Source organism: Macaca nemestrina, chromosome 18, assembly GCF_043159975.1.
Source record: "Macaca nemestrina isolate mMacNem1 chromosome 18, mMacNem.hap1, whole genome shotgun sequence".
NCBI lineage: Eukaryota > Metazoa > Chordata > Mammalia > Primates > Cercopithecidae > Macaca > Macaca nemestrina.
In genome coordinates, this window is record NC_092142.1 from 13,081,464 (window position 1) to 13,108,966 (window position 27,503).

The window sequence follows — 27,503 nt, forward strand, 5'->3', positions numbered from 1 at the left end:
GATCTCAGCTCACTTCAATCTCTACCTCCTGGGTTCAAGCGATTTTCCTACCTCAGCCTCCCAAGCAGCTGAGACTACAGGCGCATACCACTACACCCAGCTAATTTCTGAATTTTTAGTACAGACGAGGTTTCACTCTGTTGGGCAGGCTGGTCTTGAACTCCTGACCTCAAGTGATCTGCCTGCCTCTGCCTGTCAAAGCGCTGGGATTACAGGCATTAACCAGGTGTGGTGGTGCGTACCTGTGCTCCCAGCTACTCGGGAGGCTGAGGTGGGAGGATCGCTTGAACCCAGGATGCTGAGGCTGCAGTGAGCTGTGTTGGCACCACTCTACTCCAGCCTGGGTGACAGAGCAAGTCCCTGTCTCAAAATAAATAATAAATAGATAAATAAATAAATATAATAAAATAAAAATTAAGCAGCAATGGTGAACTTGTATCCATCTTCAAAGAACAAGAAAAACAAAAAAACAAACAAAAACGGTGTTATGTGTACAGGGCTAGATGCCTGGGAGAGGGTGGTAAATGGGATGGTCTCCGTGCCTGTGAAGCTCAGAATGTGCACACAAGGCTTATTCCAGAGCTGCCAGGGGAAGGACGCTGCCCCTCGTTTCTAAGGACTGTCTTCACAGCACCTGTCAAGGAACCGCTGACTAAGTGACGACGAAGCGCAAATAACTCTCGCAGGCTTTAGGCCATATACAACTGGAGCCCTAGGTTGGCCACATTCAGTTCAGTACAGTACAACCAAATGTATGTCCAGTACAGAGGAGTTTTAGACACTGTTGGAATGTCTCCAGTTTAATTATCCAGACAGGCATTCTGGCTGGTGGCAATGGGGAAAACAGTAACACTCAATGATCAAATCTACCCAAAGGTTATCAAGGAGGTCCCTACAACTGTAGGGGAGAGTCCGGATATCAAAGCCTTTTGTTTCTTTGCTTTTTGAGACACCATCTTGCTCTGCTGCCCAGGCTAGAGTGCAGTGGCATGACCAGGACTCACTGCAGGCTCGACCTCCTGGGCTCAAGCCATCCTCTCACCCCAGCCTCTCCAGTAGCTGGGACCACAGGCATACACCACCACATCTGACTAACTGTTAAAGTTTTGTAGAGATGGGGTCTGACTACGTTGCTCAGATTGCTCTTGAACTCCTGGGCTCAAGTGATCCTCACACTTTGGCCTCCCAAAGTGTAGGGATTACAGGCATGAACCACTGTGCCTGACCCAAAGCCATCTGAATTCAAACATTTTAATCTGATGGAGTAATGTTAATTCCTCAAATAATGACCAGGCTATACAATTTCTGAATCCATCATAACCCTGCACTAAAGAACATTACAACACAGACTTATTAACACGCAGTTCGTAAATTATCCCCCATCGCAGCAGCCAGCAGTAATAAAAAGCAAAGACACCAGAATTATAACATATTTTATTCTCCTACAGTCCTCTTCACCTTACAAATGTATGGTATGCAAAAATTTGTTCATAAACTGGCTGCCTGGAATGCAACTACGGTTTGTCATAGAGATCACGTTATAACTGATGGTGAGATTTCAGGCTAACTCCCACAAACTGAATTAATCTACAGTGCAGATGAATATACTAATTCAACTTCATTTACAATCACGCTTCCTTCCCTTGCTGCATGGTTTACTTCCCCAGCAAAATATTTGCGATTTCTATTATTATTGCTGGATTTTGTGTCTTTTTCTGCTTTTCAAAATTGCTCTTATCAGCAAGTACAAAAACCTAACCACTATTTATACCCACAGGTATAATAGCAATGATCATAAGAGAATTCAGTGTAAGAGAGGGGGGAAATGTATTACGTATGGTAATAAGCATATTAAATGCATTTGATTAGAGGGTCCGTAGAGGTATAATTATGTGATTATCTATACTGAGAAATACTATTTGTTATATTAATAGAAATAAAATATACTGAATTCGTAGATTTAGCATAACACATCCCTGATACATAAAAAAGCAAAAGAGATGGAGAAAGGATTACAGGTTGGTTATAATCTTGAGACCCCCCGAGAAAGAGTGGAGGAGCCAATTACAACTTGGGTGTGACCAAGTGAAGTAAAACATTTCCTGAGCTGCTCAGAAAGTCACTCTATAGAATCAATCATGAGTATACTAAGTGATCACTCATGGAACTCTTACCACGTGGCAGGCACTGAGCACTTTACTTGCATGATTGCAACTTTCCGAGCCTGTTACTCTACAACAAGATGCCATATTCCTGGCTGACCAGGTGGCTGGGGCCTCTCCTTGTGCTGACAGTATTTTAATGAGTAAAATGACACTAAATGAAGTGAGCTGTAACCAGGGAGAAGCAGTGAGGCCTGGCCAGTTCTGTGAGGCAAGAGGGTTCTGTGAGGCGAGAGGCAAGGCCCAGGAGTTCGAGACCAGCCTGGGCAACATACAGAGACCCTGTCTCTTCGAAAAGTGTGCAAAGAATTGAAGCAGAGGACAAAGGGTGAGCTCACTGGGGCGGGACCTGAATGGTAAGTGAATGGGGGGAGGATCCCCAGAGTCTGTGAGCTTGGGGGCATCTTAGCACTAAGTGTACTTGTTCTTCTCTGCTGGTGAGATCATCATCACTAGAAACATGGGTGTTTGTGAGTCCTTCTTGCAATTTCTGATCTGCCTGTCACCATCTCTGCGCTGCAGGAAGCCCCAGAGGGAGCCCTGGGATGGGAGGTGTGGAGAGTCCAGTATATATCATGAGTTCTTTGGGAAAACCTGATCTGACACCCAATTCAGGTCTCTAGAAGTTCAGCTGTGCCTCCCAGCCCTGGCATATCCTAACCAAAATAGTGAAGATGGTTCCAAGGGCCAGGGGAACACCTGGGACCCAGGGATATTATTAATATTACAAGGTTAATTTGGGGACATTACAAGGTTTAAGGTTAAGATGTTTTGATTTGCCTGGACTTGAAGGACTTGAACAGCTTAAACATCCATATAATTGGGCACAAAGATTTTTGCAAACTCAAGAAAAAAACAACTTAAAAGAAAGCATCCCATAGACCATACATTCAGTTTGGACTGTTTATTAATCATTCTATCTAATAAAGATGTGGAATCAGAATCGTGTTGTCATCTTGTTGGCAATGCAGATGCAGAAAACGATGTCTGGAGTACTGGTTAGAGGCGGAGGCACTAAAACTTTGTTTTTATAAAGCCACTGAGCAGAAATGACTCAGAGGAAACACAAGGGTATTCTGTTTGGGGAGACTGAGAAAGCTAAAAAGCCATCTTAAAGTCATAATAAAGGTTTCCAGTTAAATATAGTAGATTGAAAACACATTCAGCTTTGTTCCTTCCACAAATCCCACTGTAAAGGCAGGAAACTCTCAAGGACAAACAGGAGAGGAGAGAACGCCACAGAATTTGGAAACTGGAAAGTACATGGATAAGCAGCAATGGGCTTAGCTGAGTTATTATTGCTTCTTTTGAGATGAGGGTCTCACTCTGTTGCCAAGGCTGGAGTGCAACAGCGTGACCACAGCTCACTGCAACCTCAACCTCCTAGGCTTAAGTGATCCTCCCAGCTCAGCCTCCTGAGTTGCTGGGACTATAGACACACACCACCATGCCTGGCTGATTTTTAAATTTTATGTAGAGATGGGGTCTTGCTATGTTGCCCAGGCTGGTTTCAAACTCTTGGCTTGAAGCAATACTCCTGCCTTGGCCTCCCGAGTTGCTGGGATTACACATGTGAGCCACCACGGCCAGCTAAGTTTTTTATTTTTTGTAGAGAAAGGGTCTTTCTATGTTGCCCTGGCTAGTCTTGAACCATGAGCCTCAAGCAATCCTCCCACCTTGGCCTCCCAAAGTGTTCGGATTACAGGTGTGAGCCACTGTGCCAAGCTGCAGCTGACTTAGTTTAAGTTAAATATTCAGCAGGCAGTGAGAAAAGTCAAGAATCAACTGGCTTTGGAAAACTCTTGGGCAGTATTTGCCAAAGACAAACACACATCTTCCTGATGACACAGTAATTCCACTCCTTGGAATATACCCAAAGAAATGAGGATGTCGGTCTATTAAAAGATAGCAACCAGAATGCTCTTGGTAGCTTTATTCACAATAGCCCCCAAGTAGAAATAACCTAGATATCCATCAGTAGTGGGGTGGGTAATTATTTGTGATCTATCCATTAGGTGGTATACTACATGGCTATAACAAAGAACCAATTGCTCCTACATGTAATAACACAGATGAATCTCAGACATCACATACAGCAAAAGAAATCAGAAGACACAAGAGTCAATACTGCATGATTTCATTTTTATGAAGCTCAAGAACAAGCAAAACCAACTAGTCCTGGTGACAGAAAGTTTACTGACAGAGAAGGCACACGAGGGAGCCTTCTGGAGTCTGGCAAATGTTCCACATCTCAACTCGAGTGGTGGGGAAAGGATGGGTTCATGTGATCCAGCTCTTCCCTTCACATTACCTGCATTTTAGTTTCTGAGAAACCTCAATTTTTAGCTATTACTGGGTATAGAAATAAAAAGAGAGCTAAAACAGAAAGATGGCTTGAAATTGCATGAAGCTGGACCACTGTCCTTCTCACCCTGGCAGAAGATGGGACTTTTGGTCTTTATAAAGAGTAAACAAAGGTCCCAGCACTTTGGGAGGCCAAGGTGGGAGGATCACTTGAGCCCAGGAGTTCAAGAACAGCTTGGACAACATATGGAGACCCTGTCTCTTCAAAAAACAATTTTTTTTTTCATTAAAAACAAAGAGTAAACAAAGGAGTTCTGAGGGCCAGCAGACACTGCTGGGGCATGGGTCCCCCAGGGAAAACAAGGAGATAAAGATGAAAGGTTTTACCCTAGATTTCAGGGTGGAGCCTTTTTCTTCCATTTGGCTCTTAGAACACTCAGAGTGAAAGAAGCCAGGCACAGCCCTCCAACAGGAGTGGTCTCTGGGGAATCTGAGAGCCAAAAAGAAACAACCAAAAGCCACCGATAATACAGAAATGAGGAGCCTTCATCAGGCAATGGTGAAGGCCGTGGGCAAGAAGGCCTCCCTCCCCCACATGTATCAGCTTTTCTGTGCTGTACTCCTTCTCATTCTTCTTTTTTTTAATTGCACTTTTAAATGGAAGCAGGCAACCAAGGATCATTAGATATATGAGGAATGTGTCTAATATGAAAAAAAGAATAAACCCCAATGGTAAGAAACAGAGGCTATATGGGGAGGAGGAAAAAAAAAAAACATTAGCAGGCTGGGCGCGGTGACTCACGCTTGTAATCCTAGCACTTTGGGAGGCCAAGACGGGTGGATCACCTGAGGTCAGGAGTTGGAGACCAGCCTGGTCAACAGGGCGAAACCCAGTCTCTACTAAAAATACAAAAAGTAGCCAGGCATGATGGCAGGCGCCTGTAATCCCAGCTACTCAGGAGGCTGGGGCAGTAGAATCACCCAGGGGGCAGAGGTTGCAGTGAGCCAAGATCGCACCACTGCACTCCAGCCTGGATGACAAGAATGAAACTCCATCTCAAAAAAAAAAAAAAAAAAAAATCATTAGCATTCTCAGAGAGAGAAGATACTGCATTAATCAACCAATTACAGGATGCTATTTTGAAAAGGAGTAATGAAAAAAAAGCTCTTGAAAATTAAAACCATGGTAGCAAAAATGAAAAGCTCAGTAAAAGGTTTAGAAGATAAAGGTGAGGAATCATCTCAAAAAGTAGAGTGAGCAAGGAAGTGAAAAAAAAAAAAAAAGGAAATAATATTTAAGGACCAGAACAAGAGGTCCAATATTTGTAGACTATGAGTACCAGAGTACAGGGGAGCTCCCCTGCCCACACACAACAGACACACACACACACACAAACACACACACACACACAGATGGAGAGAGAGAGAGAGAGAGACTGAGAGAGAGAGAGAGAGAGAGAGAGACAGGGAGAGAGGGAGACAGGGAGAGAGAGAGACACACACACACAGAGGATGAAATAATTCAAAACGACTTCCCAGAACAAAAGGGCATGAGTTTAAACAGACTCACACCAAAGTACATCACAGTATTATTGTAGAACCCTGGATGCAAAGAGAGGATCCTATGTGTTTCTGGTTTCATATAAAGGATCAAGAATCAGAATAAAATTGAACTTCTTAAAATCCATACTGAAAGAACAAAGGCAAGGAGACAAAGCCTTCAAAATTCTGACAGAAAAGTAACTCCTCACCTATCATTCTATACCCAGCCAAACTATCAAACTATCACTTTAATGTGAGGGTGGAATGAAGACATTTTTAGATGCAAATTCTTCTCCAGAAGCTACTGGAGAATGGGATCCATCTAAAAAGGAGGCAAAAGTAGATCCAACATGAGAGAGAAGTGCAGATGGTTCCTAGATTGGAAACAGAAATCCTAAGATCACAGCTGTTAGCAGGCCTACAGAGCAACCAATTAGGAAATAGCTCCAGGAGAAATTTTGCCAAAAAGCTGAGATTGGTTATAATTTTAAATTTATTGACAGGAAATTGGTAGGCTCAGACTTTTTGAAGAAGTGTTTGAGGTTGAATTAGCACTCTTCAAAAACTTAAAACAATTTTAAAACCACAACAAATAAAGCATGCAGGAAAAATAACCATGCCTACAATGTGGCTCTGTTGTGAAAGATGTTTAAAATAATATATGTACAGGCAAGATATTACAAATACTAAATGCTGATATAACCCAAATTAGGACTTTGTCTCGTTTTTTTTTAAGACAGAGTCCTGCACTGTCGCCCAGGCTGGAATGCAGTGGCACAATCTCAGCTCACTGCAACCTCCGCCTCCCAGGTTCAAGAGATTCTCATGCCCCAGTTTCCCAAGTAGCTAGGATTACAGGTGCCCATCACCACACTCAGCGAATTTTTGCATTTTTAGTAGAGACAGGGTTTCACCATGTTGGCCAGGCTGGTCTCAAACTTGTCACCTCAGGTGATCCGCCCGCCTCGGCCTCCCAAAGTGCTGGGATTACAGGTGTGAGCCACTACATGCAGCCAACCAAATTAGGATTTAATGACACTGGAAAGACATAGGGATGAAATGTGGGATGGGATGGGGAGAAGGACAGAGCTAAATCCTCATTCTCTAGGACACAAATTCAATACATAACAGTAAGTAGATACAGAAACAGCAACACAATCATGTTGTTTAGAACAATGGAAGTGAATATCCACAAAATTAGCTCAACTCACGGGCGTAGCTGCCTCTAGAAGTGAGCAATGGGCCAATGAGGAGTTGTGCACTGCTGCTTTGTATAACTTGCTGGGTACAACTACTAGACTCATTAATCTGCATGCATTTATAATGTGAATAAAGACGGAAAACAAAACAAAACAAAATAATCTAAATCATAACTTCGTTTTTGCTTCCTATAAAACAGCAATTCCATAACCTATAGAAAGCATTACACAATTAATTGCTTCTAGATGGCAATAATTACAGGACAATAATTTGTCTTTGTTTTCAAATTACATGGTAATTTATTTTATTTTTTTAACTTTATTTATTTATTTATTTTGAGACTGAGTCTCACTCTGTCACCCAGGCTGGAGTGCAGTGGCATGATCTCGGGTCACTGCTGCCTCCAGGGTTCAAGCGATTCTCCTGCCTCCGCCTCCCAAGTTGCTGCGATTACAAGCATGCGCCACCATGCCCAGTTAATTTTTGTATATTTAGTAGAAACAGGGCTTTGCTATATTGGCCAGCCTGGTCTCGAACTCCTGGCCTCAAGTGATCTGCCCACGTTGGCCTCCCAAAGTGCTGGGATTACAGGTATGAGTCACTGCACCTAGCCACACAATTATTTTTTAACTAGCAAATAATTTTCCTGTTCCCCAAAGGTATTTAAATGTCTGGCCCCAGGATGTGGTTCCACTCCCCTAAGAGTCTACAGGGTTCCCATGGCATCACTCATCAGAGAGATGGGTCCTCTCATGGTCTCCCAACAGAACACAGGAGAATCAGGACTTGCACCCCACAAAAATCACAATCCAAGTGCAAGCCTCGAGGCACACAGGGATGAACCTGGGTCAGGCGGTAAAGGGATCCTGTCTTACCTAGCGCTCCCCAGCTCTCCCGTGCCCATCACCAGACTGCAGAGACCAGGCAAGACAGGGAGGCTCAAGATAGATCCTGGGTCAAAGCCAGGGCAATGGGGTGAACCCCACCAACAGGCAGAGAAGCAGCTGGGAGTACTATCTGGAGGATATCCAGCAGCAGAGAGCCAGGAAAGGTTTGTGTTGTCACTGTTCCAAGTGCACGGATGTCCAGGCAATGTCAGGTACAACTCCCTTTTATGGACCTGAAAATCTGCTCCCAACATACTCCATGGACCGATGATTATTTTTGCTTTTCTCTTGGGAAAAGAGAATGGCATGAGCAGACTATGACAATAAAGCACTTTGCACCAAGATCCAATGGCCCCTTCCCCAAAAATAACTTTTTTTTTTTTTAGATGGAGTCTTGCTCCGTTGCTCAGGCTAGAGTGCAGTGGCACGATCTCGGCTCACTGCAAACTCCACCGATTGGGTTCAACCTATTCTCCCGCCTTAGCCTCCCACCTTAGCCTCCTGAGTAGCTGGGATCACAGGCACGCATCACTGTGCCTGGCTAATTTTTGTATTTTTAGTAGAGACAAGCTTTTGCCATGTTGGCCACGCTAGTCTCAATCTCCCGGCCTCATGTGATCTACTTGCCTCGGCCACTCAAAGGGCTGAGGATTGTAGGTGTGAGCCACTGCACCTGACCTGGATTTTGGCTTTCATTGTCTGGAAACTTCTGGCTGTTGTGTTGAAAGGAATCAAAGTAAATTCTAGCCCACAGAAGTGAATACAAAGAAAAGGGAGGAGGAGAGACTCAGATTTAGTATTCTTCCATTTGCTTAATGATTATTTACAAAATGCTAGGCAATCTAAACACTAAGATTCTAGGCACTAAGAACACAACAAAGTGTTTGCCTTCATGGAGCTTATGTTTGAATGGAGAAAGATGGACGATCAGTGCAGCTAATAGGTAAAGCAGGTACTATGTTAGATGGTGCTAAGTGTTATGGAGGGAAACCATGCAGGAAGGTAGTGGGGAGGGGAAGAGCTGCAACTCTAAAATCAGAGATCTTCAGATGGGTGCAGTGGCTCATGCCTGTAATCCCAGCACCTTGGGAGGCCCAGGTGGGTGGATCACTTGAGGTCAGGAGTTTGAGACCAGCCTGGTTAACATGGTAAAACCCATCTCTACTAAAAATACAAAAATTAGCTGGGTGTGGTGGTGCACACCTGCAGTTCCAGCTACTCAGGAGGCTGAGGCAGGAGGATCTCTTGAACCTGGGAGGTGGAGGTTGCAGTGAGCCAAGATTGTGCCATTGCACTCCAGTCTGGGCAACAGAGTGAGACCCTGTCTCAAAAAAAAAAAAATCAGAGATCATCTCTATGAAAAGGTAACATCTGAGCAACAACTTGAAGGTATACAGCAACAAAGATGTGAAGGACAAGCAGGCAGTCCCAATTTATGGGAAGAAGGAGAAGAAGGGAGAGCAGGCAGAGGGAACAGTGTAGGAAGAGGGAAGAGAATGTGAAAGGGACATAGAGGAACCAAAAAGCACCCCTTACAGATGGGGCCCAGAGTGACAGGAGATGCAGCAGGCAGGCCCAGATCAGGCAGAGCCCTGTGGCTCCTATGGAGGGACCTGTCTGGATTCTCAGAGCAACTGGCAGCCCCTGGAGGGTTTTAAGCAGGCAAGGCCATGATCAGGGCTGAGCTTTCGAATAAACTCTCTGGCTACAATGCTTTTATTGGCCACAGCATTTTGGAAGACTGAAAAGTTAACACACAGTCTGAACAGCTTACTCTTGCCCCCCTGGAGAATTCTAGGAACCGTGTGAGACTGCAGTGGTCAGAGGGGCTGCTGAGCCATGAGAAGAAAAGGGACGCTGGAGCTGGGCAGCAAAAGGGCTCTGAGGTCACCAAAGTGGTGGCCAGATATGGAACAGTGGGAGGGAGCGGCTGGAGGGAACACTTGAGCAATTTTCTCTCTCTCTTCTTGGTCTTCTTGGCATTCATCTTCCCTGTGTCAGGGGACCCCGGCCTGCAAGACTGAGGAATCTGGTCATTTTTTAAAACATAAAAATTGCCAGCATCCTGTTCTACCAGGACAAAGTCATCATGGCAATGATAATGACTGATGCCTTCCTGGGGATAAGTGGTTAACATGGTACCCGATGCAGGCAGAGGGCCTGTTAACAGACGTCGTGGTTCGGATCGTTCTTCCTTCAGAAAATGTTAACAATTCAAGGCACACGTCATGTATCCGGGAGATAATCCGAATGTCCATCATGAGAAGAGCAGCCCAGTAAAGGATTGCTGGGTTCTTAATGAAAGGACATTATGCAGCCGTTCACAACGATGCTTGTAATAACAAAGAAGCTGTTGATATTATATGAAAAATTGCAGCACACAAAACTGCAAATAATGTAGGAACTCAACTGTGCAAAAAAAGTTTTTTAAAGATTAGGAAGGAAATGTGCCAAAAATGTTAATAGTTATTGCCTCTAGGTGGTACAGAATTACAAGCGATTTTTCTCAATCTTCTTCCAAAATTTCTTTTGATTGCGCATCTATTACTTTTATAATCACACACACATGCATGCGCGCGCACACACACACACACAAACACACCTGCTTATTATTAAAAAAACATGTTGCAGAGATGAAATGTCTCCGAATATTTTAGTTCACAAATGGGTAACTGTAAGCTGTGGACATGAATACAGATGATCACTGATTCATTTATTCAGAAGCAAGAATGCTGAGAGTTTTCAGGAGTAAGAAAGTAAAAGCAAAATCTCCTGGCAAAGTGCCTAACCTACTTAAACAGGAAATAAATTATTCAAATTATATAGAGAGTTTATGGCTATGGACTAACCGCTGGGTAATTTAGTAGTCTACCATACAAGGTCCTGTGCTAAAAATTATAACCCTTCTCATAAAATGAATGTCACCTAGTTAGGCCTCAAATATAAAACCACCCCAAATTACAGATTCAATGTATTTTGTTCACTTGCAATATTATTAGCCAACTGTTTTGCCAAAACATGTTTAATGTAGCAGCTAAACCCTGGCAGGCTAATGATCATTATCTCCTGGTAGAGAAATGTCAAACGCAGGAGGTTTCCTACTCTGATCCCAGGATCAGCCGTGCTCGCTCAGGGAGGTAACGCCACACGGTGAAGGGTGAGTGGGTTTGGGAGGGAGGCGGCTTTTGCTTTGGGTCTTGGGTCTGCCACTTACAGAGCTGTGTAACCTTAAGTTAGGTATTGATTCTTTCTGAGCTTGTTTCTAATCACAAAATAAAAATAGTAACGCCTAACTGGACAGAACGGTCATGAGAAGAAGAAAGTGTGCGTGTAGAATAAGTAGTAGACAGACTGGCTCGCCCTGGACACTAAATGAATGGATGAATGAGTGGACAAACAGTCAAAGCAGGTGAGATTTTTCCACTTGTCCATTAATACCAAAGTGCTGGCCAGGCGCGGTGGCTCACGCCTGTAATCACAGCACTTTGGAAGGCTGAGTCGGGTGGATCACCTGAGGTCAGGAGTTCAAGACCAGGATGGCCAACATGGTGAAACTCTGTCTCTACTAAAAATATAAAAAATTAGCTGGGCATGGTGGCAGGCGCCTGTAATCCCTCAGGAGGGTGAGGCAGGAGAATCACTTGAACCTGGGAGGCAGAGGTTGCAGTGAGCTGAGATCACACCATTGCACTCCGGACTGGGTAACAAGAGCAAAACCCCATTTCAAAAAAAAAAAAAAAGTGCTTGTTTGGGTAAACACTGGGGCTGCAAGTGTGGGGTAGATTGCTACTAGTAGGCTAACCTCACTCTCATTTCCTCCTTTTTCTCCCCTTTTCACTTCCAGTATAGAGGACGCCAAAGCAACAACATGCTTTGCAGCCTCCTCTCTAGTTAGAAGTGGCCAAACGGCAAGGAGAAATGACCAGAAATTGGCTGGCGGATTCCAGGGAAACATCTGGTTTCTTGATAAAAGGGTTAGGTGTCACTGGTACTGCTTCCCTTCCTGCCTTCTTCTCTTAAACAGTAAAGTGATGCAGCCATTTTGCAACCATGAGGAAAATAACAAGAAATTAGCAGAGACACAGATGACAGTGTGAAGCAAATGAGCCAATGCTCAGAGCTGCCTAGCCTTATTATTATGTGAAAAGGAAGGAAGGGAGGAAGGAAGGGAGGAAGGAAGGGAGGAAGGAAGGAAGGAAAGAAGGAAGGAAGGAAGGAAGGAAGGAAGGAAGGAAGGAAGGAAGGAAGGAAGGAAGGAAGAAAGGAAGGAAGGAAGGGAGGGAGGGAGGGAGGGAGGGAGGGAGGGAGGAAGGGAGGGAGGGAGGGAAGGAAGGCGGCCCTGCTTTATTTAAGATACTTTTTAGGCCGGGTGCAGTGGCTCACGGCTGTAATCCCAGCACTTTGCGAGGCCGAGGTAGGCAGATACCTGAGGTCAGGAGTTCAAGACCAGCCTGGCCAACATGGTGAAACCCAATCTCTACAAAAACACGAAAATTAGCCGGGCATGATGGCAGGCGCCTGTAGTCCCAGCTACTTGGGAGGCTGAGGTGGGAAAATCTCTTGAACCTGGGAGGCAGAGGTTGCAGTGAGCAGAGATTGCACCATTGCACTACAGCCTGGGCAACAAAGCGAGACTCTGCCTCAGGAAAAAAAAAAAAAAAAAAGGATACTTTTTAAAAACCTGTAGCCAAAAGCATTCCTAGTGAATACCAATCATGACTAATTAGGTCTGGTCCTCGCACTCATGGAGTTTACGGTCTACTAGGGATAAGGACAACAGAAGGGCCTCACAGGTAAATGTCAAATTAGATATTATTAGTGTTACAAAGAAGGGAGTGCTTGGCCCACTCCTTTATATAGCAGGGGTTTTCAGCCAGTTGCAAGGGCAAGGGCAGCTTCCCTCAGTGGGTGATGAGAATGCTGGGGGAGCAGCGGTGAAGGAGAGAATTCCCAGCAGAGTGAACAGCAGGTGCAAGGCTCTGTGGCAGGAAAGGAGAGCACAGAGTGGGAGGATCTGTTAGAAGGTCAGAAAGCCCCTGGTCCGGGAGGGTGCTGCTGGGGGGCCGCTGCACCGTGCCCCCTACTGCTCTCAGCTCCCAATACTGGGTGGCTTGTTACCTGCAGCCAAACACTCTCCTAAGTGATCCACCAGCTTTCCTGGCTGATCACAAGAGAAAAGGGTAAGAGTCCACAACTATTTAACAGGCTTAGCAAGTCATTTAATCCACATCTCTAAGGAGCCAGCATTGCACTAGATAACACTGCCATTTCTAAAACAGGAAAACTGCCCGACACAGCAATATAATGGGGCCCAATTATGACAAAATATGGTAATAACTTCAGGCCAACCAGGATGGTACTTAAAATACAGTGGGCAGGATGGCAGAGAGAGTAAATCATCAGAAAGAATGGTTCTGCCTCATAAATGGCACCAGAGACGCTCAGAATGGTTTCATATTAGACTTTTAAAAATCAACAGAAAAAAATAAATCCTCCTCTGGCTTTTTTTTTTTTTTTTTTTTTTTGTAGAATAAATGAACCGAGACAGACTTGTTTATGGAGAGCTGGGGAGGCTCACATGTGAGTGGAGAGAGATGTCAGAGTCATTAGCGGTGATAAAGGGACACCATTCACTGTGGGTGTGATTTAAGGCAGGAAGCTCAATTCAGAGCAGTTTTTGCAATGGGCCTGATGATTTGCTTTTCCTCGGTGGAGGAAGAAATTAGATGGACACTATTAATCTGTTCACATAGGCCACGAGAGAAAAATCACAGCTGAAGAGCAGGTTGCGTACGTGAATTTCTATGGGACAGAAGGCCCTTTATGGACAAATGAGACATCTGTTAGGGTTTTATGATACGGCTCACAGTTAACTGCGCTACACTTTGCACTTTCTAGTATATGATGCTAATCACCACAGTCTGTGTGTGCCTCTCTCCTCTCAAAGATAACAGTATTTAAAACACTGCAAAACTGACGGGGCGCGGTGGCTCGTGCCTATAATCCTAGCACTTTGGGAGGCCAAGGCAGGCGGATCACTTGAGGTCAGGAGTTCGAAACCAGCATAGCCAACATGGCGAAACCCTGTCTCCACTAAAAATACCAAAAATTAGCAGGGCGTGGTGGCACGAGACCGTAGTCCCAACTACTTGGGAGGCTAAGGCAGGAGAATCACTTGAACCTGGGAAGCGGAGGTTACAGTGAGACGAGATCACGCCACTGCACTTCAGCCTGGGTGACAGAACGAGGCTCCATCTCAAAAAATAAAATAAAAAAAAAAAAATAAAAATAAATAAATAAAATACTGCAAAAATAGACATATTCTTATAAATACGTGAATAGAGAAATATGTGGAAATGACCATGATACTCAGAGAAACAGCATTTTACAGAACCATAGACACGTCTTTAAAACACCGTAATCACATAACCAACAATAAGCTATTCCCCAAAGAAACACTTACTCTACGAGTAAAAGCAACTAACTGCTTTGCATAGCATGACATGTTAGAAATCATACAGTGACACACAGACAGGAATGAGGAGCCTGCGAAATAACCGTGGGATTTTAAATTATTGGACAAGATGAGGAAGGTAGAAAATTCCTAACTAAAGATATTAAAGGAATGACAAACGTTCCAAGATGATAAAAAGATAATGATTGCCAACCTTAAATAGATATGGGACAATTTATTTCACTCATTACAAAAACATAAAATGTATCTGCTCAAAAGAGTTACTGCTGAACGCCTGCCACCTTCCCCCAAACCACCATGGCAGTTTCACTGTTCCTTTCCTACGGTGATCAACGACTGTTTATTGGGTGATACAGGATATGCGCCCTGCACTGAAAAATCAGGGGTAGTAGATGGATGTTCAGATGAAGACACGAATGTTCAAGGTTAGTTCAGAACATTGCCCAAATAAATCCCAGTTATTTTAATGTCAGTGGGGATACGACAGTTGTTGGGGATCCCAAAGACCACCCCTAGATTCAACTGTTTGTTAGGAGGACTCACAGGACCCCGCAAACAGTCATACTCCTGGCTGTGATTTATCTCAGCAAAAGGACACAAAACGAGATCAGCAAAGGGACTGGAGGCGTGGGACAAATACACAGGGAACGAGGCACCAGTTTCCTCTCCCAGTGTGGTCACACAGGACGTGCTAACTCCTCCAGCGATAAGCTGTGACAACATGTGTGGCATTTTGTCTATGGAAGAAGCTCATGAGTGACCCAGAGCCCAGGGCTGTTGTTGAAGCTGGTCACTTAGGCAGCCTCTGTCCAACATGTACCCAAATTCCAGACTCTCAGAAGGAAAGGTGGGTGTTCAGCATGCACCACATTGTAGGAACCATCCCAAAATCCAGGTTCTCAGATGCACGCCAAGTGCCAGCCTTGTGAATGGGGCCTTTTGAAGGATAAGTCTCAGGACTTCTCTGCTAGTTAAGTCTTTGCTGCACAGAAAGACTATTCAATAAATGGAAATGGTGCCACTGGCATAACCAAGTGGAAAAAAAATGAAATAAAGTTGTGATCCTTATCTCCCATATGAATTAAAGACCCAAATATAAAACACCTTTTTAGCTCTTAAAAGAAAATACAGTAGACTATCTTTATGACCTCAGGATTAAGAATGATTTCTTAAACAAGACCCCAAAATGCACCGGTCATAAAGAAAATGGACAAAGTGGACTACGTTAAAACTTAAAAGTTCTGTTCATTGAAACAACGTAATTTTTAAAATGAAAAGACAAATCTTAGAAAAGATAGCAGCAACTGATATAAGTTGATAAGGGATTAACCTGTAAATATATAAAGTACTCTAAGTTACTAAGAAAAAGTCATTTATCTCAATGGAACAAATAGAGTGAGGTGAACAGAGAATGCAGACAGATGGAAATCCATGTGCTCAGAAAACATACGAAAGATGCTTGGCCGAGCATGGTTGCTCACACCTGTAATTCCAGCACTTTAGGAGGCCAAGGCAGGTGAATCACTTGAGCCCAGGAGTTTGAGAGCAGTCTGGGCAGCATGGTGAAACCCCATCTCTTCAAAAAATACAAAAATTCGCCAGGCATGGTGGCTCATGCCTGTGGTCTCAGCAACTTGGCAGGCTGAGGTGGCAGGTTCACTTAAGCCTGGGAGGTTGAGGTTGCAGTGAACCACGATCGCACCTTTGCATCCCAGCCTGGGTGACAGAGCAAGACCTTGTCTCAAACAACAAACAAAAACCAAAAAGAAAGAAAGAAAGATGCTCAACTTCTCTAAGAATTATAAAAACGAAATTAATACCACAGTGAGGACTTATTTCTTCTTCTAGCCAAGAAGGAGGAACACACACTGGGTTCATCCTCCTGCCTGAAACAATTAAAAAACTGGACAAGAAACACGAAACCACACGACTTGAGACATGGACTAGCAGGCTATGGTGGCCAGCGACCCGTAAGAGACAGGACATTAGTGAGACAGGTCCTACAGGCATCAGACTGCTGCAGGATTTCCAGGCCATGCTACACAGAGGGGAACACAGGGAGGGTCTGACAGTCTCCCTGAGATGAGAAAATAGAGCTGAGAGTGCAGGCATCAAGGCATTAAGAGTTTGAAGGGCAGAAGCCAGGCATGGTGGCTCGCGCCTGTAATCCCAGCACTTTGGGAGGCCAAGGCAGGTGGAGTGCTTGAGCTCACAAGTTCAAGACCAGCCTGGGCAACATGGCAAAACACCATCTCCACAAAAAATACAAAAATAAGCCAGGCATGGTGGTGCAGGCCTATAATCCCAGCGACTCGGGAGGCTGAGATGGGAGGATGGCTCGAGCCTGGGAGGTAAAGGTTGCAGTCAGCTGAGATCACACTACTGAAGTCCAGCCTTGGGCAATAGAGCCAGACCTTGTCTCAAAAATAAAAAAGTAAAAATAACAACAGATTAGACACTACAAAAGGAAAGATCAGTGAACTTAAAGGTAGTCCAAAAGGAAATATAGAGGGGAAAAGAGACAAAAACAGTAACAAACACCCTCAGAGTATCAGTGAGCTGTGGGACAACTTCAAGCAGGCTAGTAAGTGTGCAACAGAAGTCCCTCAGAGGTGGGAACAGAAAAAATACGTGAAGAAATGCAGGCTGAAGTCTCTTCAAATACGATGCGAGTTATGAATTCACAGACCTAAGAGGCTCAATGAACTCTGAATGAAAGAAACATAAAGAAGACCCAGCAATCCCATTGCCGGGCACATATGCAGAGGAATATAAAGCATTCTACCATAAAGTCACATGCATGTGAATGTGCACTGCAGCACCGTTCACAATAGAAAAGACATGGAATCAACCTAAATGCCCATCAATGACAGACTGGATAAAGAAAATGTGGTCCATATACACCATGGAATACCATGCAGCTATAAAAAAAAGAACGAGATCATGTCTTTTGCAGGAACACGGATGGAGCTGGAGGGTATTATCTTTAGCAACCCAGGAATAGAAAACCAAATACCGCATGTTCTCACTTATAAGTGGGAGTTAAATGATAAGAACTTATGAGTGCAAAGAAGGAAGCAACAGACACTGGGGTCTACTTGAGGCAGGAGGGTGGGAGGAGGGAGAGAAGCAGAGAAGATAACCATTGGGTACTGAGCTGAATACCTGGGTGATGTAATAATATGTACAACAAATCCATTACTGTGGAAGTTAAATATGCAACAATAGCACAAGTAATCTATGTAACAAACCTTCACATGTATCCCTAAACCTAAAATGAAGGTGAAAAATAAAAGAAACATAAAATGACACCAAGGCATATTATAATCAAATTGCTTAAAACCAATGATAAAGAGAAAATCTGAAGAGCCGCCAGAGAGAAAAAACACATTATACAGAGGAAAAGGTAAGGACTATAGCAGTTTTTTCTTGGAAGTAATGCAAGTCAGAAGAAAAAAAAGTAGGTACTGAAAAATCAAAACAAAACAAAATTGTCACACTGTAATTCTATGTCCCGGCAGGGCGTGGTGGCTCACGCCTGTAATCCCAACACTTTGGGAGGCTGAGGTGGGCGGATCACCTGAGATCAGGAGTTCGAGACCAGCCTGGCCAACATGGAAAAACCTTGTCTCTACTAAAAATACAAAAATTACCTGGGTGTGGTGGCGCGCGCCTGTAATCCCAGCTACTTGGGAGGCTGAAGCAGGAAAATTGCTTGAGTCTTGGAGGCAGAGGTTACAGCGAGCTGAGAGTGAACCACTGCACTCTAGCCTAGGTGACAGAGCAAGACTCTGTCTCAAAAAAAAAAAAAAAAAAAAAAAATCAATGTCCAGTGAAACAAGCTTTCCAAAACAAAGGTAACATAAAAACTTTCACAGACATCCTGAAAAAGTACATCAGCAGCAGCCTGGCGCTGGCTACATAAAGAAGGGTTAAAGGAAGGCTGGAAGCAGAAGAAAACCAGTATCAGATGCAGCTCTGGATCTAGACAAAGGCACGAAGCCCACCAGAAATGGCAACTATGTGGGCAAACACAGAACCCTTTTTTTTTTCTTATAATTTAAATTTCTTTGAAAGGAAATTGTCTTTGTAAAAGAAAAAAAAATCACGACAGCATATGGCAGGGTTTTTAGTATTTATTTGTGGAAGTAAAATATGCTACACCAATAGCACGAAGCACAGGAATGGAGGAATGGGTGTCTATTGTTATCAGGGTCTTACATAATACGCAAAGTGGAGTAATATTGCTTTTGCAGGTGGACTGTGAAAAGTTAAAGATGTATACTGTGCACACTAATGCAATCTTGAAAATGCTGCAGCAAAGGGTTATAGCTAATGGGCCAGGCAGAACTCAAGTGGGATCAGGAACAATAATCCAAAAGAAGTCAGGAAAAGAGGAAAAAGGGGAACAGACAACATATAGAAAAATGGGAAATAGTGTTACAGCTCTTTTGGACTGCAGGCTTTCCAGAGTTTACTCCCAATAAAGAAAAAAAGAAAAGAAAGAAGAATGGGAAATAAATGGCAACATGGTAGGTTTGAATTCTACCAGTAGAAATATCAATAAGGCTGGGCACGGTGGCTCATGTCTGTAATCCCAGCATTTTGGGAGACTGAGGTGGGCGGATCGCTTGAGCCCAGGAATACAAGACCAGTGTGGGCAACATGGCAAAACCCCACCTCTATAAAAAAATACAAAAATTTGCCAGGCACAATAACTGGCATCTGTAGTCCCAGCTACTCAGGAGGCTGAGGTAGGAGGATCGATTGAGCCTAAGAGGTTGATGCTGCAGTGAGCCGTGATTGCGCCACTGCACTCCAACCTGGACGAAAGAGGGGGACCCTGTTTCATAAATAAATAAATAAATAAATAAATAAATAATCACATTCCATAGAAGAGGGAAAAAATCCCTCTATAGGTACATCATACTGAAAAATCACTCATGGAAAAATACATGACCTGAATAGCCTTATAGCTATTAAATAAATTAAATGTGTAAAAACCTACACACAATGAAAACTCCAGGCCCACGTTGCCTGTCTGGTCTCAAACTCCTGGGCTCAGGCAATCCGCCCGCCCTAGCCTCCCAAAGTGCTAGAATTATAGGCATGAGCCACCGCGCCCAGCCTTAACGAGGAAACTTTGGGTGTGATGCGTGCACTGATTATTGTGATTGTAGTTTCACAGGTATATACATATGTCAATACTTATTAAATTGCACACTTTAAACATGTGCAGTTCATTGTATGTTAAGTATAGCATATAACCGAATAAAGCTGTTTAAAAACTGTTCGCTGTGTGCGCATTTTTAAATGTCTGCCAATTCTATCTCCGTTAAGCTAAAAGAGGAACACCACACAGTGCCCATCTCACATCCAAGAGACTGGTCAAAGTTACAAGCCCAACAACTGAAAGTGTCGGTGAGGAAATGGCCAGTGGACATTCGCACACATTTCTGCTAGGCATATAAATTAACCTACCATTTCGTAGACAAAATCTAGCAATATCCTGGAATGCTGAAGTGATTATTCCAGAATCTCTTGCATATGGGCACAGTGACAAAGGAGAAAGCTCACTCATAGTGGCATAATTTGTGGTAGCAAAAGGCTGAAGACAACCTATATGCCCAAACACAGCACAGTGGTTAACTAAATTGTGGTATACTCATATACGGTAATACTCTACCACAATGAAAACAAATGAACAGGAATGATACATATGAATACAGAAGGCTTTCTAACATGCAGGGAAACCAATCTGTAAAAGAAAATCTGTGAGATATGATACCATTTACATACAGTTTAAGAACATGTGAAATAAGCTGATATATTTCTGAGGAATACATACAAATATTAAAAGCATACCTCAGAGATATTGCAGATTCAGTTCCAGACCATGATAATAAAGTATCTCAATAAAGCAAGTCACACAAATTCTTTGGTTTCCCAGTGCATATAAAAGTTATATTTACACTATGCTGTTGTCTATTAAGTATGCAAAAGTAGCCAGGCGTGGTGGCTCATGCCTGTAATCCCAGCACTTTGGAAGGCTGAGGTGGGTGGATCACAAGGTCAGGAGTTCTAGACCAGCCTGACCAACATGGTGAAATCCCGTCTCTATTAAACATACAAAAATTAGCCGGTCATGGTGGTGCACACCTATAATCCCAGTTACTCAGGAGGCTAAGGTAGGAGAATCACTTGAACCCAGGAGGCGGAGGCTGCAGTGAGCAGAGATCTTGCCACTGAACTCCAGCCTAGATGACAGAGCGAGACTCTGTCTCTAAAAAAAAAAAAAAAAAAAAAAGAAAAAAGTATGCAATAGCATTATGTCTAAAAAAAATACATAATTAAAAATACTTTATTGCTAAAAAATGCTAGCAATCATCTGAGCCTTTAGTCAATCACAATCTTTTTGCTGGCAGAGGGTCTTGCCTTGACGTTCATGACCTGTGACTGGCGAGGACGCTAGCTGCTGAAGGGTGAGGTGGCTGGGGCAATTGCTTAAAATAAGACAACCATGAAGTTGTTCATATCAACTGACTTCTCCTTCCACGAAATATTTCTCTGGAGCATGTGAAGCTGTTTTGTTTAATAGCATTTCACCTACAGAATGTCCTTCCAAATTGCAGTGAATTCTCTCAAACCCTGTCACTGCATTATCGACTGAGTTTACAGAATATTCTGAATTCTTTGTTGTAATTTCAGCAACGTTCACAGCATCTTCGCCAAGAGTAGATTCCATCCCAAGAAATCACTTTCTTTGCTCATCAGTAAGAAGCAACTCCTCATCCATTCAAGTTTTGATCATGAGATTGCAATGCGGTCACATCTTCAGACTCCACTTTTAATTCCAGTTCTCTTGCTATTTCTACCACATCTGCAGTTCTGTCTTCTACTGAAGTCTTAAACCCTTCGAAGTCATCCATGATGACTGGAATCAACTTCTTCCAAACTCCTGTTAATGTTAATATTTTGACCTCCTCCCACGAATCACAAATTTTGTGTGTGTGGTTTTCTGTTTTGTTTTTTGTTTTTTGTTTGAGATGGAGTCTCATTCTGCACCCAGGCTAGAGTGTAGTGGCACAATCTCAGCTCACTGCAACCTCCGCCTCCCACGTTCAAGCGATTCTCCTGCCTCAGCCTCCCAAGTAGCTGGAATTACAGGCGCCTGCCACCATGCCTGGCTAATTTTTGTATTTTTAGTAGAGACAGGGGATTTCACTATGTTGACCAGGCTGGTCTGGAACCCCTGACCTCAAATGATCCGCCCGCCTTGGCCTTCCAAAGTGCTGGGATTACACGCATGAGCCACAGCGCCCAGACGAATCACAAATGTTGTTAATGGCATCTAGAATGGTGAATCCTTTCCAGAAGGTTTTCAGTTTACTTTGCCCAGATCCATCCAAGGAGTCACTATCTATGGAGTTACAGCTTTACGAAATGTATTTCTTAAATACATTAAACGTTTCCGTTGTGGAGATGGCTTCTTTCCTTAAACCTCGTGAACCTTAGACTTTGCCTTAAGGGAATGTTGTGGCTGGTTTGATCTTCCATCCTGACCACTCAAACTTTCTCCATATCAGCAATAAGGCTGTTTCACTTTCTTATCATTTGTGTGTTTACTGGAATCCCTAGCACTTGTTAATTTCCTTTCAGAACTTTTCCTTTGCAACCACAACCTGGCTGTTTGGCACAAGAAGCCCAGTTTTCAGCCTCTCTCAGTTTTCGACATGCCTTTCTCACTAAGCTTAATCATTTCTAGCTTTCTATTTAAAGCAAAGGATGTATGACTCTTCCTTTCACTTGAACGCTTAGAAGCCAGTGTAGGGTTATTAAGTGACCTAATTTCATTATTAGTGTGATTCAGGAAATAGGGAGGCCCAAAAAGAGGGAGAGAGACAGGGAAATGGCCAGTCAGTGGAGCAGTCAGAACACACACGTTTATCTATTAAATTTGCCACCTTAAATGGACGTGGTTTGTGGCACCTCAGAATGATGACGCCATCAAAGATCACCAATCACAGATCACCATAATAGATATAATAATAAAGAAAAAGTCCAAAATATTGCAAGAATTACCAAGATGTAAGAATATGCTGTTGAAAAAATGATGCTAACAGAGGTCGGGCGCAATGGCTCATGCCTATAATCCCAGCACTTTGGGAGGCCAAGGTGGGCGGATCACTTGAAGTCAGGTGTTCAAGACCAGCCAGGTCAACATGGTGAAATCCTATCTCTACTAAAAATACAAAAATTAGCCAAGCGTGGTGGCTCATGTCTATACCAGCTACTGGGGAGGTTGAGGCAAAAAAATCCCTTGAACTTGAGAGGTGGAGGTTGCCACGAGCCAAGATCGTGCCACTGCACTCCAGCCTGGGCAACAGAGCGAGACTCTGTCTCAAAACAAACAAACAAACAAAACAAAACAAACAAAAAACAGAAAAAAATGATGTTGGATGCATCACAAACCTTCAATATGTAAAAAAACACAGTATCTGTAAAGTACAATCAAGAGAAGTCCAATAAAATAAGGTATGCCTATAATAAAAATATAAAGAGATACAATAAAAAAAACCCCAAAATTCTTAAGGATAATACTTACCTCTGGAGGGAAGCAGAGGAATGTTCTCAGGGAGAGGCGGCTAGCTTCCTATCTAATAACCCTTCTTTTTGTTGGCAGCAAGTGTCCTAGCAGACTGTTCTTAAGGAAATTAACAGTGCTACTCCAGTAAACACACAAATGATAAGAAAGTGAAACAGCCTTATTGCTGATATGAAGAAAGTCTTAGCGATCAGGATGGAAGATGAAACCAGCCACAATATGAAAACATATTACATTTTCTGGTACAATTCCGGTCTCTAGAGTAAAAGTCACTGGATAGACTTCCTCGAAAAGTCCTTCTGCTACTGACCTTCCCTCCTTCGTGGAATACAGATGTGATGGCTGTAGCTCCTGCAGCCATTTTGTAAGCATGAAGACAAGGGCTATACCCTAAAGATGATGGAGCAGACAGCTAGGAAGTCCTGGGTCCCGGGAACCCCTGCCTCCAAATGTCTCATTACTTGAGAGAAAAATAAACTCTTAATATCTGCCACTGTTCTTTGTATTTTCTTGTCACACGCCCTTAATCCCTAACTAAAACTGGCACAGAGGAAGCTTAAATAGGACTGATAATGTTTTACTTCTGAAGCTGGCTGGTGGATACATGTGTATGCATTATATTAATCTTTAGACTATTTTTGGTGTTTTTTATGCTTTTCAATTTTTCTAAGATGCTGAAACATTTAAAACTTAAAAAGAAATTGTAGCCCAATACCTAATCCACAGTAAGATTTTGAGGACTCAGTGACAAAATAAATGAGAAATGTCTATGCTAGGAAGCTCTGAATAGGAAGTAAAAAGCAAGCTTTCTAGAGCCACCAAAGTCATAGAATGCAAACCCAGTTTTGTCTGACTCCCCAGGTCCAAGCATTTCCCACTCCACCCCAAATTACTGAGCACAACTTCGCTTTGAAGATTAAAGCTTTCTCATAATCAACTAGCTCTGGTTTATAAACTTAAACACGATGAGAATAGAGCAGAGGTTAAAGTGCTGTTTGAATATAAAAAGGCTCCTGCTTTCTTTAAGAAAGTCTATTTAAAAAAAATCACAGGCTGTAACTGGATTTTGGTGTGAAAAGCATCTTCTGGCTCTTAAAAAGCCTAATTGGTGTTAGTTTATGACATAAACTGGCACCTGAATCGCTGTTAGGGGTTTAATGAGTTGTCATGCTTGATAAGAAACTCTCACGTTATCTGTTACTCTACCACACGAAATAGGGAAGCTTTGTTTAATCTTGACAGCCCTCACTTAATTCTCTCTAACGGCCTTCTGTTCAACCACAGTTGTCTTCAGATTGTTGGGAATAAATCAATCTGCGTCAGCTCTGAGTAGATCAAATTTATTACGCTCTGAAAATCAGTTACTTCCTGGCAGGTAAACAAATGAATAAAAAGAAAGATAGTACGTAATGGTATGAAAATGTATATATAGTGTATATATTTATATTACATATTAGGTATATGTTTATATATTATATATATTTGTATATTATATAATATATATTTATATTTTATTTTTAATACTATTAATATTTATAGTAAATATATATTATATAATATATATTTAGTATATATTATGTATCTATAGATAACTTATATTTATATTATATATGTAACATATATAATATATATTTATACATTGTATATAATATATATTTATATATATAAAATCTTACAATCTAAAACATATGCCAAAAATGAAGTGCTTTCAAAAACTGCACCAGGATAAAATAAAAACAAAGAAAACCATTTGGATCTAGTAGAAATTATCTATTAAAATTCATCTCTGGCAAGACATTATATAATGTATATATTAATTAGATTATGTATTAATATACTAGCTATATTATTTATTAATATAATATATAATTACATATTAATAACACATTATATAATGTATAAATATGTCACTATATTAATGACATATATCTATTTCTGCCTCTCTAGTCATAAACTCCAAACTCTCTTGCCTTTCAGATTTATAAACTGAAGACAGATAGCAAAATGATGGTTAGTTAAGCAAATTCAACATGTCTGAACCTTCATAAATTCGGTATAGTGTGAATTTATTATCTAATTTTTTTTTACTACCCTATTATTCATTGTGAAAAATATTTCTTTGAAAAGTTACTGGATTTCTTTACATGCTGCTATGGACTGAATGTTTGTGTCACTCCCAAATTCGCATGCTGAAATCCTAACCCCCAGTGATGCTGTCCTGCAGTGTGATCCTGGCCTCAGGAGATGTCTGTCCCCAGCTGAGCCAATCACCTTTACTCTTTGGGTGAAATTGAAACTTACAATATTTTGATGTCAACGCACCTCATTCAAGAGCTGAGCTGTGAAATCCCACGAAGGCATGGCAGGGGTAGTCCTGTGCGTGCACCAAAACCAAGAAAGCCAGTCTTTGGCAAAGGAACAAAGAGAAGCAGCAGCAGCAGAGAACAGAAGGCCATGTGGTCCCAGCAATGGTAAAATCACTGATGGCCACCTTTCCTGGTCACTGATGGCCACCTTTCCTGGTCACTGATCCTCATGCCTAGACCCTCCCCTCCTCCTCCAGGTCTGACTGCTCTTCCTGCCCCTGGATTCTCAATCTTCCCAAGTGTCAACAACCCCAGCCATCTCATACATTCATAAATCCCCCTTCCCCAGAATCCATGTGTCCACTCGCCCTCCTGCCCCTAATGTGAACACACTTCTCGTTTTCCACAGGGAGCCTGTGGTTCTTTCTTTATTTAGTTCTTCTCCCTATGGGAGCCCCCTCCCTTTTTTTTTTTTTTTTTAAATGTCTCCCTTTCATAGAGTGTAGCCTTCTCAGGTTATCCAATCCTGTTTGGTGACTGATCTAGGAAAAGAGGATATGAAGCCGGCCCTCCAGTGTGGCTTGGGGAGAACCTGGGTAAGAATGACAAGCTGGGTAATGAATGGCAGCTCTGGTTGCTTGCAAGGGTGATCCTGGTCATTTCACCGCGAGAAAGTCAGTCTCACAGGGGTCTTGGTAGCCCTCCTTTCCAACTGACAGCCCTCTGAGGCTCTGCACGCAGACTTCTTTATTTCTTTGTACACTATTGCTTTTTCAGGTGGAAGAAAACAGAGAGACGCTTAGTTCCTAAACTGCATCTCGGTGACGGAGGCGCACACTCGGGTATGCTGTGGCTTTTGAACCCACCCATTTGAGGCTTTAGAGGCTCTGTTTGATGATAGATGAAATAATATTGATTTTAAAACGGGCTCCATCTCTAGATCATTTCGACAGAGTGTTTTCAAGCCAAACCAAACACCAGATGAAGCCCTCTTAGTTCAAGGCAACTTTATTTCGTCAGCAGCTACTTGTTAGCCGTGGATCTGTTGTGGTGAACACACACAGGGGGGCCTCTCTTTCCCCATCATGAGACGGGCCACCCATGCTAAAAGCAGTCACATTTAATACACTGAGGGAACGTGGGCCCAATTTCTCAACCTGAGGTCTACAAATCTGATTAAACAAATTAAAGTGACATGTGCACATTATAAGCAGATTCTTCATCTTACAAAAGCATCCACTGCAGGGTCCCTCTAAGGTCCTCCTGCATATTCTATTTTTAAAAATCCAATTTCGCAGAACCTTCTCCACAGCTGACAGGCAGCGGCGAAAAGGGAGAATACCAGCTTTTCTTTGGCCCCACAATGGACCCAAGTGAAAAAAATGTTAAAGTGTAGCATAGGCAGGTACCGTGGCTCACATCTGTAACCCCAGCACTTGGGGAGGCCGAGGCGGGAGGATCACTTGAAGCCGGGAGTTTGAGACCAGCCTGGGCAACATAGTGAGACCCCTGTCTCTACAAAAAAAAAAAAAAAAAATTCTTTTAATTAGGCTGGCATGGTGGTACGTGCTTGTAGTCCCAGCTATTCAGGAGGCTGAGGTGGGAGGATGGCTTGAGCCCAGGAGTTAGAAGCTGCAGTGAGCCGTGACTACAGCACTGCACTCCAGCCTGGGCAACAGAGAGGTCCTGTCTCCAAAAAGGAAAAAAAATGTGTAGCAGAAAAAGGTAAGTCAGATTCACTGTAAAACATCTGCTCCCAGGAAGCTGCAGGCAAACGTGACTTATTCAAGACTAAGGTGAACAGTTTCCTCCTGGACATAAAGCGGCAAAAATGGGGTCAAATGGTCTCTAATGGGTCCCTTCTGGCATTGGAATTGCATCATTTTTATGACGACTATACCAGTGATGCTCATGTATTAATCACAGACATTCTCTCAGGGTAACCTTCTTACAAGCATTGAGTACGCATCCTTTTTTTTTTTTTTTTTTTTGAGACAAGGTCTCACTCTGTTGCCCAGGCGG

At 42.8% G+C, this 27,503-nt stretch overlaps 1 protein-coding gene and 1 long non-coding RNA gene across 4 annotated transcripts in view; one reads left to right on the forward strand and one right to left on the reverse strand.

Moving 5' to 3' along the window:
• The window catches only part of LOC105467747 (calcineurin like phosphoesterase domain containing 1), a 135,662-nt gene that overhangs the window by 59,739 nt on the left and 48,420 nt on the right, over positions 1-27,503 (reverse strand). The window lies entirely within an intron of this gene.
• On the forward strand, positions 2,412-26,558 carry LOC139359832 (uncharacterized). 3 transcript variants are annotated; one of them, XR_011616313.1, is made up of 7 exons: positions 17,855-17,976; positions 24,460-24,550; positions 25,153-25,228; positions 25,400-25,646; positions 26,028-26,077; positions 26,259-26,323; positions 26,422-26,558. It is a non-coding gene; the product is annotated as an uncharacterized lncRNA (long non-coding RNA). The 3 variants fall into 3 exon arrangements; XR_011616314.1 differs by lacking the exons at positions 17,855-17,976; positions 26,422-26,558 and adding an exon at positions 2,412-2,518 and having other exon boundaries at positions 26,259-26,393; XR_011616312.1 differs by lacking the exon at positions 26,422-26,558 and having other exon boundaries at positions 26,259-26,393.